Source organism: Phoxinus phoxinus (assembly GCF_949152265.1).
Source record: "Phoxinus phoxinus genome assembly, chromosome: 20".
NCBI classification, from domain to species: Eukaryota; Metazoa; Chordata; class Actinopteri; order Cypriniformes; family Leuciscidae; genus Phoxinus; species Phoxinus phoxinus.
Window position 1 is genome coordinate 29,758,813 of NC_136895.1, and position 14,244 is coordinate 29,773,056.

The following is a 14,244-nucleotide window of genomic DNA, read 5'->3' on the forward strand; positions in this document are numbered from 1 at the left end:
TACTTCCGGATTGCAACACGTTTCGGCTGGTTTTTTTCTATCGTAGATCTAATGACGTAGACCAGAGTGGAACTCCTTATATGAGCATTGCTCTCGGAAAAGCGCGTTCACGCACACGTCGACCAGAGGAGAGAAAGACCGCGCTCATCGACGCATAGACATCATATATCTCTATATAATATCTATGCATCGACGCGCTACTACCGGAAATCATCATCAGCAGCGCTAAATAGGAATGGTTGATGTCAAGAATGTCTCCAAAAAAGTGTGTTTTGGGATGTGAGGGAAAGTTTACCTTGTTCAGCTTCCCAAAGAACCCAGTGTTACTGGAACAGTGGATGCAGTTTGTATTTCCGGGACAGCAAAGGAGTGTGGCAAGTGCGGTTTTGTGTTCTGGTCATTTCAGTGACGAATGTTTTATTAACAAGGCCCAGGTCGTCGCTGGATTTGCAAACCAAATACTATATATATATAGTAATATGGCCTACCGCACCACGATCGATAATAAGCAAACCTTCCCGGGCGCCCCCGCTTGACTCTATAGCTCCGCCCACGCCCAGAATCAAGGACCTCGGCTTTTTCCGGTTAGAATCGGAAAGCTGTATTTTTATTTTATAAATATGATGAAACTAAAGACTTTTTGGAGATATGAAGGACGCACTATTACTCTATAGGTACTCAAGATTAACATGAGATTGACTGAAACTAAGTATTTTACCCCCCCTTTAAAAACTCACGCTGGGGGGTCAGTTAGAATATTTTAAACTTACGAGTGAAAGGGTTAAACCAAAGCTTGGCTATGTACCTAAGGTGCTCTTTACTCCGTAAAGGTCAGACCGTGATGACTGAAAACTTTTGATATTAAAGTTTATTGACGGGTCTGATCTCAGTTTGATGTGTTTATTCCTCAGACTCTGTCCACTGTTGTGGTCCTACTGAAGCTGTGATCCGATTGGTCCTCTCTGCTCTGGTGGGCGTGGCTACTGTCAGTATTGTGGTTTATGACATCAGATCCAGAAAAGGTTAACGAGATCAAGCACATATTCACACATCAGGTACACGATTGATAGAACTTCTCACAAACCGATTTTTCATATATATTTGTGAGATATATACTTTATGCCTTTATATGTTTATTTCTTTCAGAAAGTATTGAAATCTAGAGCAGAACACTGAACTTCAAGTGTGTTTTTGTCATAAATACTGATGATTATTTGAGCTTATTATTCTCTTTCAGTGCCAGATTAAAAAAAATACAATTTGAAGGGCTTTTTTTGTTTATATTTCTCTACAAGACACAGATATCAGTGTCTCTTTATGTATTTGAAACCGCACTGCTGCCACTTGCCAGGACACACTTGTAAAAGAGATTTTTAATCTTAAGGAGTTTTTTTATCCTGGTTAAATAAAGGTTTGAATGAATGAATGAATGAATGAAGATATCAATTTACCATTACTGCTACATCTACCGCACATCTAATGTTGACATCCGTGGGACGTCCGTGTGAGGGTTATTTATAGTCCAAATGTGGTCGTTTGTGGACGTCTTTTCAACATCAAATTTAGACAAATTTTACGTTGTTTTTATACAACTTCTATAACTGTAGTCCCATGTTTCAAAAGGGTGGAGGACGTGTTTTCTGTACCACTGTATTTACATTTATGCATTTGGCAGATGCTTTTTATCCAAAGTGACTTACATTGCATTACACATTTATATTCCTATCAGTTCTTGCTTTCCCTGGGAATCGAACCCATGATATTGCGTTGTAAGCACCAATGCTCTACTGTACAATCAAATGGAGTTTTTGGAAAATGATCTTAAATAATTATTAATAATCTGTATTCATATGTATTAATCATGCTGATAACAACAATGTTGATATTTGTAAATAAAAAATATTATATATTAAAGGTAGGGTAGGTAGAATTTATATAAAAAAACTTTTTACCAAATTTGTTTCAACTTTCTATATATATCAATGCATAATTAAAATGTAAGTACTCTGATAAAAAGAGTATAAAAATCGAGTGACTCTAGACCGTTTAATCTTCATTAAACACAGCTCATTATTTCCATTCGGGACGAAACAAAGGATTGGCTTAGGCGACTGTCACTCTCCGTCGCCATGACTACCGCCGCTATTACTGGCTCTGCCCACGTGCGCGCAGTCGCGCACCCGTTTTTAGGTGGGAGTGAATGGAATTAATGAGCTGTGTTTAATGCAGATTAAACGGTCTAGAGTCACTCGATTTTTATACTCTTTTTTTTTAGAGTACTTGCATTTTAATTATGTATTGGTATATAAAGACAGTTTAAACAAATTTGAATAAAAGCAGGGCTGTGCACGCAGTGGTGCTCGGGCACGAGACATGAAGGCATCTGATTGGTTCTTTACATTCGCACCGAATGGCAGTGATTGGTCAGAGTTTTTACTGTCCTACAGCTGCTACAGAGGTCAGATTTTTTTCATTCCTTTTTCAGAACACATAATGTATTGACTACTATCAGAATGGAAGGACCATTTCACCCAGTATAAAAAAAAAATGTTTCTGAACAGGATTACCAACCCTACCTTTAATCATGTAAATTTCCTGCACCTGTCATAGACGTCCAAAAAATTACCCATTTCAAAGGTCAAATGTTGAATGTCAATATGACGTCCAAGTTGGGTCATGGTTGGACGTCCAAATTGTGGACCTAGTTTGGACGTTGAATAGATGTCCAGAATTGGTCATGGACCGACGGACCCAATATAGACATGATCGATCTGCACGTCTATCCGACATCCAATGTTTAGTGGGGAGTGAAACGCAGGACGGCACCGCAGAGCACGAGTCCATCTCCGGCACGAGAACCAGCGCTGATCCGGTTGAAATGGGATAACAGACTGGTTGATTACGCTTGAATTAGGCTACCTGAATGTTTAAATGTTTCATTTTTACTTCTAAAACGTTCGTTAAATGAGTTTTTAAATGTAGGCAATATTGTATACATGTTAAAACTGTGTAAAATATGCTGTATTGATGTAACGTTCTCGACAATAAAGGCCAATGTCATGTATACCGGTGGTTGTATGGAATACTATTTTACAAAGGTTTATAGAAAATAAAAAAGTTAATATTACTCATGAATAAATATTGGTTTTGTAATGTTTTTCCCCAATTATTTCTACTCAATTTTATTTGTTAATGTACCAGATGCTGTTACTATTTGTTTTTTTTGTGAAAAAAAAAATGATTTGAAATTGATTTCACTGCTTTAAAATGTAATCAATATTTTTAAGTGTAAATGTTTCACCAAAAAAAAAAAAAAAAAATTGTAAATCATAGTAAAACTTTTGTAGAGTGAGCAGTATTTGTATGTTTAGTATTCAGTTGTGAACAGAGCCGTTGTCTCTTATAAAGGTCTCCCTCCATCGCATCACTGTCTCTCAGAAAATTAAACTGTGTTCAGATGATAAAACCCTAAATCGCGTAATTTTCCACCTCATGGGGCCGGGTGTGAGCACCGCTGAAATATTGTTCTTGGTTATGAAAATGAAGAGAGATTCCAGCACGTAAGGCACTTTTTGGCTCACGAGACACACCGTGGCGCGTCAGGAGGAATATAAACAGGTTTTTCCGGCGTGTTTTGGCTCACCTTCTTTGCCCTCTTGTTTCAAACAGCGAGAGTCTTTCTCTCTCCTCGTCTTTCCTCCCAGCAGGTTTATTCCTCTCAGCGGGTTTATTCCTCTCTCTCTCTCGGAGGCCCGAGTGCTTGCAGTGTGATTCCAGCGGCCATTAGCTCGACGAGAGGTAGGAAGATAAACGCGCGGGCGAGTAAACACACACACACACACACACACACACACACACACACACACACACACACACACACTCGCACCCCGCTGCTCGCCACGGGCCAAGAGTTCCTCAAGAATCCTGAAGATTTCCCAGACCAAATCACATCTTCAGTTTCTCTCATCCGGAGGTTCACATTGTCATCTCTGACCTCTAGAGAAGAACCACTTACGTGCCACACGTGTTCTGCCTCACACACACACACACTACAGTTTTAGGTGTTCAATTCGGTGTTGTTTACTATTTACTGCACAAGTTTTAGAGAGAAACTTGATTTAATATGTAGAATTTTTCCCCCTGTTGCCAAGGTGTTGCTATGCAATTGCTATGGTGTTCTGTTTGGTTTCTTGGGTATTGTTACATATGTTGGTTGCTAGGGTATCTTCTATTGTTTGGTGTTGCTATGTAGTAGACAGTTTCTGGTGTTCTGGGTTGTTTCTAATGAATAGGGGTTATGCAGAGCGCCCAGCGTTCGAACCGGAAAACAGGTCTAAGCATTTCCGCTTTTCTCTTCCGCAGGTGATCTCTGAGGTAACTGTTAATTTTTGCTTATTATAATAAAATTCTTATTTCTAATCAAACTTTAGAGTATTTGTTTTAATTAAAATGTCACGAATGCTAAAATATCACCCGGTCTTTGTTTAAAACTGGTGGTTCTTTTGTTTAAAAGGAGATACATCATTCATTCATCACATTTGTCATCATTCTAACAATGTTTTAGAAATCAGAAACACCTGCCAGAACAACAGTCGACATATTAGACCTACAGTCAGATGAATTACCTAACATAACTGAAGGTTGACCAGCATAAACACACAGGACAGCGTAGAAATTATACTGTTGGTACAATAACCCCGTCGCTAAAATGCAGTCTTCATTTGATTGTTTTAATTGTCTGTATAATTGTCTGCCCAAAATAAAAGGCTAAACTACTGATAGCATACTAGTCTAAACTAACTACTGATAGTTAGCTAACGCTATATCGGGTGCCATTAGCAAAAGCTACATATACTAACTTGCATAACTTACCTTCATAATTATGAATAAATGAGGAGGCGTAAAACTTAAATCCTTTGTCTAACAGAGAACTCGGCGCTCTGGACTACATCGGAAATAGATAGTATGGGTAGCTCCTGTAAACACCGGCTATAAAAGGTCGCCATTACTGAGCTCAGTAGTTGACGGCCGGAAGTAGTTATACCCGTTGAACCCGGAAGAATGTTGCACATAACCCCTATTGCTAAGCAGTTAGTAGGGTTTTATGTGCGGTTGCCAGGTGAGTGCCGGGTGTTCTCTAAGATGTTGCTTTGTGATTGCTACAGTGTTTGGCATGGTTGTTAGGATGTTGCTACCTGTTTTAGTTGTCAGGGCACTATTTACGGTTAGGGTGTTGCTTTGTGGTTACTATTCTGTTCTGCATGGTTGCTATGGCCATTACCAGGTGGTTTCTAAGGTGTTCTGGATATTTGCCATTGAATTGCTAAGCAGTTAGGGTTTATGTGTCATTGCTAAGTGATTGCCGGGGTGTTTGGCATGGTGACTAGGGTGTTGCTAGGGTGTTCTGTATTGTCAGGTTGTTGCTTTTTGTTATGCAGTTGGGGTGGTTGCCAGGGTATTACTATCATAAGTGGTTTGTAAGGTGTTCTGTGCTGTTGCCAATTCATTTTGTAATTAGTAGGATTTTATGGGGGGTTGCTAAGCATTGCTTTGCAGTTGGGTGGTGCTAAGCAGTTGCTAGGGTTTTGCTGTGTGATTTCTACGGTATTTTGCATGATTGCTAGGGCATAACTAGGTGGTTTCTAAGGTGTTGCCATGGAAAAATACTATGTAGTCAGTAGTTGTTGTTTTTTGGGTGGTTGCTAGGCACTACTTTGCAATTGTTATAATTCTCTGCATGGTTACTAGGGCGTTCCTAGGCAGTTGCTAGGATGTTAATTCATGTCTGTGGCTCAAATGGTGAGCCAAAGTGTAATAGACTAATTCTGTTTAACTTGAAATGGAGTCGTTCTGAAACGCCTCACAATGATGACAGTATAAAATGACTAGCTGAACTCAACCTGCTCTCATGTCGCCACACAGCCGTAATTTTATTGGGTATGAAGTGTTTTTTAACACATCCAGACTTAAGAGGTGACGTTGTCGTTGATTTGCTGTCAGCACCTGTAGAGTTTTAACAGGAAGAGGAAATCAAGACTCTTAATGAATCATTTGTTGAAAGCCTCAAATTCATATGTGAAGGTGCAAAATGTAAGATGACACTGTGTGTGTTTCCTTAGATATATTTTTAGGTTTTAATCATAGACTGTAATAAAATATAGACGACGTGTCTCCACTTCCTTTCACTGTAGAAAAATTAAGCCAGAATTAACTCTGTGAATGGCTCCTCCTCCTCCTAAGTATCAAGGTCCCGCCCACATTTCCGCTCCTGCAGACTCAATCGCCAGCAGAGCTGTCAATCATAATTTTAAACCCCATCAAATAACTGACTAAATCCAAACTTATTGGAAAAACGAATACTTGAACAAACATCACCTAAAATGACAGAAACCACCTTCGGAAAAATTTGAAGCGTAATTTGATTTTTTTAGTTTGGCTTGCATCCCATTGGATTACATGTAGAGGGCGGGGCTTATGACCTATACTGCAGCCAGCCAGCCAGCCAGGGGGCGATCAAAATACTTCGGCTTCAGGACATGTTAGTTTTAATGCTATAAAAGTTGTCTTTTGTTTTTAAATTAGTGCCGTCAAAAAACGTCTATGTTAGATGCGATTAATCGATTTGACGCCACTATTTTAAATGCATACGTTTGTTAGTTTTTTTTACTTTTCACTGTGCTTTTTATAAAATTTAGCATTTACATGCACATATTTTATTAAAATTTCAACTGAAACATTCCAGAAACGTTGCCGTTTTGCTTTTTTTCGTAAAATTACGATAGTGATTTTTTTTAAGCTAAATTCGCTATTTTAGCAACGTTCCAGAATGTTTTATATTGGTTGTATACATTTAAGATAAAACTTTTTAGCAAAAATGACCGTCTCGAGTGTCGCGTAAAACACCAGAAAGAACGAGAAGATGAAGGACCACTAGCTTGGATATGATTAATTTGAGTTGTAATTTTAGCATTCACTAAATGCATGTCTATCACAGCCCGTGAACAGCCATCGAAAGACATTTGTGAACCGGACGAGAGATTATACATGAAGAAGAGTGGCAGAATCGTGCCAGCGGCGGGTATATATAGATCTTTACCACACAACATGTATTATGAATTCACAGACAAATGGGCTTTCGCTGTCTCCGCTGTACAGATGACTGTATTTATGAGATTTAAACATGACACACACGGGGAAAGACATGGTGAAGAAAGACTCAGTCACTTACGTCCCAACAAGCACAAAACACTTTCAGAACACACGAGGCTGAGTGAATAAAGACTCAACATTGGTTTTTAGGTGAACTAGCCGGGAGCGCGCTAACTGTGGGTTTATTTCCCGCCCGGCCAGCGGCTCCTCCATTCTTTATGATTTGCCGGCTTTCAGGACCGATTCCTTGTTGGTTTGAGCTTAACTCTCGCTGACTGCGTGTGTTTGCCGAGCGCGGATTCGTCTGGCGGGAGAGAGTAACGTGTCTATCGGGTAAATCTGCGACCTCTGCTTGATTTCTCTTCACACAGAGCTTAAGATGAGGAGGACGTGTCGTCCCGTGTAGCCGAGCTCATCTCTGAGGGACTTTTGTCTTCCGCAAGAGCGTAACGGGGAAAGGAAATGCATCACCGTTCCAATAAATGTAATATGTAGATATAGAGGTATTTGTCAAAGCAACTTCAGCGAGGGCGGCCATGTTGTTCAAACGCGCTGCTCGACTGGAATCCATTGATTTTGTTTAATTTAATTCACATGTTCTGCTCTGGGAAGATCCCAGTATCACATCTGAATAATATCTTAGTTTGGGAAACAAAAGCGAGAGAGAGAGAGAGAGGAATTATATAGGCTAGAAACTAAATGTGATTGAAGAGATGAAGGTGAAACTGTCTTGGAAACTTTTTAAAGAATGTATTTAGTGTTCAGATGCCTCAGTTTTTGTTCAAATGAAGGAGGCCAAGATAGTCCGTCACTCATTTGAGCTTTTTATATGTAAGTTAGTTGTAGTTGTTGTGTTTCTGCATAAAACTAGCCTTCGCACTGCATTGACACTAGCGGTAGTCAGATGGGCTGAGTTTTTGGTTTTCAGATTATTCATATCATATTCATATCAAATCACATGATTAATGATATTAAATTGTATGTATGTATATATTATCTGTATTATTAGCTTATTTATAAAGTATTTTGAATGTAATGTAGTTAAAGTTACCAATCAATTCATATTATTTCTATCTTTAAAACTATTTAATTCATGTTGAAAATATAATGAATAGTTATATTTTATATAATAATATGTATACTATTACATTTTACATATAATTTTATGCACAATTGAATGGAAAATTATGATTTTTTTATTTTATTATCTATATTTTTTCTATTTTGCATATTGTATTTTGCATATAATGTACTGTAGTTAAAAGTACCAATCAACTAAATGAATAATTCAGTTTTGAATCACTATCTTAAAATAAATTATTAATCAATGTTTAAAATGTTAGTTAAATGTAAGTAGATTATATAAGTTTTGCACAAATAACAGAAAAAATAACAAAACATTTTTTTACATTTTTTAATCATGTTGTTGTGAGATTGTCCAGTTCTATGAGAATGATTGGTTGGGCTGACATGATTGGTGATCGACAGTTTTTCCTGACACTCCCTGTATCTTATTTTCAGTTTTTAATAACCGTGTCATTTCTGGTTTCCCACAGACATGATGACAAGCCGTGACAAAACTCGAAAGTTCAAGAGTCAACATGCTGCCATCTGCCATCAAACAAACACGCGAGTAAACAAACGCTTGCAGTGAGAGCGAGACGACGGCGTCTGAGGACAACATGTAGATTAGGGAAGAAGTCAGAGAGCGGGTTGAAGATGAGCAGGTTAACAGACTTCATGTGTGTGTGGTTTAGTGTGTGAGATTAAGATTAGAGCACCTCCCGTCTCGAACTCCAGGAAAATGGTTAGTTCACCCAAAAGATGAAAATTAGCCCATGATTTACTCACCCTCAAGTCATACTAGGTGTGCACTTTTAGATGCATTTTTATGATGATAGATGCACTTTTATCATAATAGATGCACTTTTATGATGGACGGATGCACTTTTATGATGGATAGATGCACTTTTATGATGGAGAGATGCACTTTTATGATGGATGGATGCACTTTTATGATGATAGATGCACTTTTATGATGATAGATGCACTTTTATGATGATAGATGCACTTTTATGATGGATAGATGCACTTTTATGATGATAGATGCACTTTTATGATGGACAGATGCACTTTTATGATGGATAGATGCACTTTTATGATGGACAGATGCACTTTTATGATGGATAGATGCACTTTTATGATGGATGGACGCACTTTTATGATGATAGATGCACTTTTATGATGATAGATGCACCTTTATGATGGACAGATGCACTTTTATGATGGATAGATGCACTTTTATGATGATAGATGCACCTTTATGATGGATAGATGCACTTTTATGATGATAGATGCACTTTTATGATGATAGATGCACTTTTATGATGATAGATGCTCTTTTATGATGGATAGATGCACTTTTATGATGATAGATGCACCTTTATGATGGATAGATGCACTTTTATGATGGATAGATGCACTTTTATGATGATAGATGCACCTTTATGATGGATAGATGCACTTTTATGATGGATAGATGCACTTTTATGATGATAGATGCACCTTTATGATGGATAGATGCACTTTTATGATGGATGGATGCACTTTTATGATGGACAGATGCACTTTTATGATGGACGGATGCACTTTTATGATGGATAGATGCACTTTTATGATGGACGGATGCACTTTTATGATGGACAGATGCACTTTTATGATGGATAGATGCACTTTTATGATGGATAGATGCACTTTTATGATGGATAGATGCACTTTTATGATGGACGGATGCACTTTTATGATGGACAGATGCACTTTTATGATGGACGGATGCACTTTTATGATGGATAGATGCACTTTTATGATGGATAGATGCACTTTTATGATGATAGATGCACTTTTATGATGATAGATGCACTTTTATGATGGATAGATGCACTTTTATGATGGACGGATGCACTTTTATGATGGACAGATGCACTTTTATGATGGACGGATGCACTTTTATGATGGACGGATGCACTTTTATGATGGACAGATGCACTTTTATGATGGATAGATGCACTTTTATGATGGATAGATGCACTTTTATGATGGACGGATGCACTTTTATGATGGACAGATGCACTTTTATGATGGACAGATGCACTTTTATGATGGACGGATGCACTTTTATGATGGATAGATGCACTATGATAGATGCACTTTTATGATGATAGATGCACTTTTATGATGGATAGATGCACTTTTATGATGGACAGATGCACTTTTATGATGGACGGATGCACTTTTATGATGGATAGATGCACTTTTATGATGGATAGATGCACTTTTATGATGGATAGATGCACTTTTATGATGATAGATGGACTTTTATGATAGATAGATGCACTTTTATGATGATAGATGCACTTTTATGATGATAGATGCACTTTTATGATGGATAGATGCACTTTTATGATGGATAGATGCACTTTTATGATGATAGATGCACTTTTATGATGGATGGATGTACTTTTATGATGGATGGATGCACTTTTATGGACTTCCAAAGACAGAAACATTCACTGCCATTATAAAGTTTGGAAGAGCCAGGACATGTTTTAATATAACTGATTGTATTCATCTGAAAGAAGATTTGTCATATACACCTAGGATGAGTTGAGGATGAGTAAATCATGAGTAAATCTTCATTTTTGGGTGAACTATCCCTTTAAAGATCTGTGTTTGATTTGATGTTTGTGTCGTCTGTTGTGTTGAGGTCACGGCCTGACCGATGGAGGTCTGTGTTTCGTCTGACCCCACGCCGCCACCAAACTCCTCATTAGGAACACACACTGACTAATGAGGCGAGATACACTCGTGTCTTTCCTCTAATAATGGCTGAAGTCATTAGAGCTCCGGTGAGACTCTCAGCAGGTGAAAGTCTTCGCTTCGCCATTACATAACGCACAAACAAATATTACATCTGAATGAAAAAAGTGACACTTTACAATAAGCTCTCATTTGTTAACATTAATGAATGTAGGCCTATGAGCAATGCATTGTTATAGTATTCATTAATCTTTGTTAATGTTAGTAAGTTAAAATCCAGCCACTCATTGTGTGTTCATGTTAGTTCACAGTGTATTAATGAGCACAAATCACAAATTTTAATTAATGAAAACTTATTGTAAATTTATTTAATTTTTTTGCATTTTTTCTTTACAACAGTAGCCTATATATATAATTGTATAATTGTAGATAGTTATATTATATAATATAATTGTAAAATAGTCAATATTTGCAAACCTGTGACCGATTTTGTATTTGTAATTTTAATTTTAAATATAAAAAATCCTACATTTCATATTTTAAAAAAGTCATTAAATATAATTATTTTTTTTAAATTTTGATCAATAATTATAATATAATAAATGTGTCTAATAAATGATCATTTGTATATTTTATCTTATTGCTGTTTTATTTATTTATTAGTTCACAGTGTATTAATGTTCACAAATCACAAATTTTAACTAATGAAAACTTATTGTAAATTGATTTAGTTTTTTTGCATTTTTTCTTTATATAATTGTAAATGGTTATATTATATAATATAATTGTAAAATAGTCAATAACTTGTGACCGCACATTAGCAGAGTTAAGATTTTGTATTTGTAATATAAAAAAAATCCTATATTACATATTTTAAAAAATCATTAAATATTTTATTTTTAGTCATTTTGATCAATAATTATACTATCATAAATGTGTCTAATTAATGATCATTTGTATATTTTATCTTATTGCTATTTTTTTTATTTATTAAAGCCACACTAGGCTCTTTCACATAAATTAGCACTGTAATTACGCTACCTAAATATGCAATAAATAAATGTAAATTATAATGTGATTTTCTAAAGCTCATGTGAAACTACACTGATCTGAAATCTGTGACTGGAATATTTGCCAGATGTTTTTCCGCTACTATTTCACACTGTTTCCATGATGTGATTCACATATAAGAGGCCTTTGAATATGAATCCATCACCATTAAAAGTAATTAATCCAGCAGAAATCATATGGGAAATATCATCAATGTCGTCCAAACCAGAACACAAGAACATCCGCTACATTTTGGGATGTTAATCAATACACATATCTGTACATCATGTAATTAATTCAGTCAAATTAACCACATACTGTATATCAATTTGAATGAAATCACTAACTTTTCCCACTTACACAGGAACGGAAAGTTTGATTGACATATTCGTTTTGTTTGTATCATTTAGGGGTGGATTATTCATTATAATCAATCCAATACTGTTAAAAGAAAAAACAAATACTCATTATTTTGAATAGATGTTTTGCGACCCGTACTGTAAATGCTGTGAAATTGCAGCCCGCATAAACACATTGCACATTTAAATCGGTCATATAGCAGCGTGATTATGTCTAAAGATATGTAGCTATTCTGTCCAAACTGTATTTTAAAATCTCCTGAGATTGGGGCCTTTGAACATGTTAACCCTTAAATGCATGAATGTTTCGCCAATCATTATTACATATTCGGGTCTTTACTGACCCGGGTCGCTATCGTAACACTGATAGATCTCTAGCTGCCGCAATAGTATAACATTCTCCTGATATTTTAATAACAATTACAAAAAAATAAAACAAAGCATATAAACTAATATTTTTATCGCTGGCAGCTTCTTCCTCAAATTCATCATCAAGTGACTGGTACGAAGTAAATCGCTGCGCCAATTCAAGTTTCGCTGATATTTTCTTTTGTTTTATGGCTGCGTTAAACATCACGTTGTCATTGTGACATCGCCACCTTGAGGAAAAAAGGTGAATTACACTCAGAGATTCAATTATTGTTGAGCATGAAAAACCCCCCCCGAACACTATTACATTTCTCGGGTCACTAGCGACCCTATGCGCTTTTTTACCAAAAATGTATTAGAAAACATGCATTCTTCTATGTATATATTTTTTCTTGTTGTTATATTGTTTATATTTCGATTGAGGAATACTAAGAAAGTTGAATGAATGACGTCCAGAGTCGATAAAGACCTGAGGCATGCTTTTAACTAGTCATATGGAAGTCGACTTCGAATTAAATGGCTACTGTTACTGGTCCTACTTGACCCGCTCTGAGAGGGATTCAAAACAAGGACGCTAAAAAATGCAGCCGCTAGTGTCAATCGCTAGTGCGCCTCTTCAGATTAGGGAAGTGAGCTTTATATGCACAGCTCTTACTGGCCTACGTTACACTCATCCCCCTAAACCTCACTCCCATCCGGGTCACGGCACCAAATGTAACCGGTCCTACTCGACCGCTCTGGGGTGTGTTTCCCGAAAGCATCGTTAGCCAATCATGGTCACAAGTGCCGTCGTTATCAGCAGTTCAACGAGTCTGTGTTTCCCGAAACCATCGTTCCAACAAACATTCACAAAGAGCATCACAAAGTTGTGTGTTTGAACGACACTCTTCGATCTGTGATTAGAAGCAGTTTCTTGTTTGCATGACATGTGGACTCAAATCTTTATCTTGAGCAAAATAAGCAAGCTGACATTCAGTACAATCTATATCTTTTATTTAGAATACAATCAAATGTCATTTACATCTTTTAGTTTGTCAAGAGATTTAAAGCGTCGGTTTTTGAAGAGTGCGCATGTGTGGACGAGCTCTAGTGCGTAAGAACGAGCCTATGATTGAATCTGGAAATAATGTAGCAAAATAATGTAGTCCTCAGATCCATGTCCGTAATTCATAGCAAAACATCTAGCATTAATTTGATCTCAAGATTCATTAAAAGTAGTTATTACTCCAACACCTGCGTGACATCATTAACCAATGGTTTAACGATCAATTTGCGACAATACGGTTTCGGGAAACTAGCTAGTTGATTTCTTCAACGATGCATCGTACTGTGGGAGTAAAGCAGCGAGTTACGTCGTTGTACGGGAAACACACCCCTGAGCGGGATTCAAACCGGAGTCTCCGGCGTGGGAAGTGGGGGAGCTAACAAAGACGCTAAACACCGTAGCTACTAGCATCAATCGCTAGTGCGCCTCTTGTGGCCAGGCGAGTGAGTTTACACG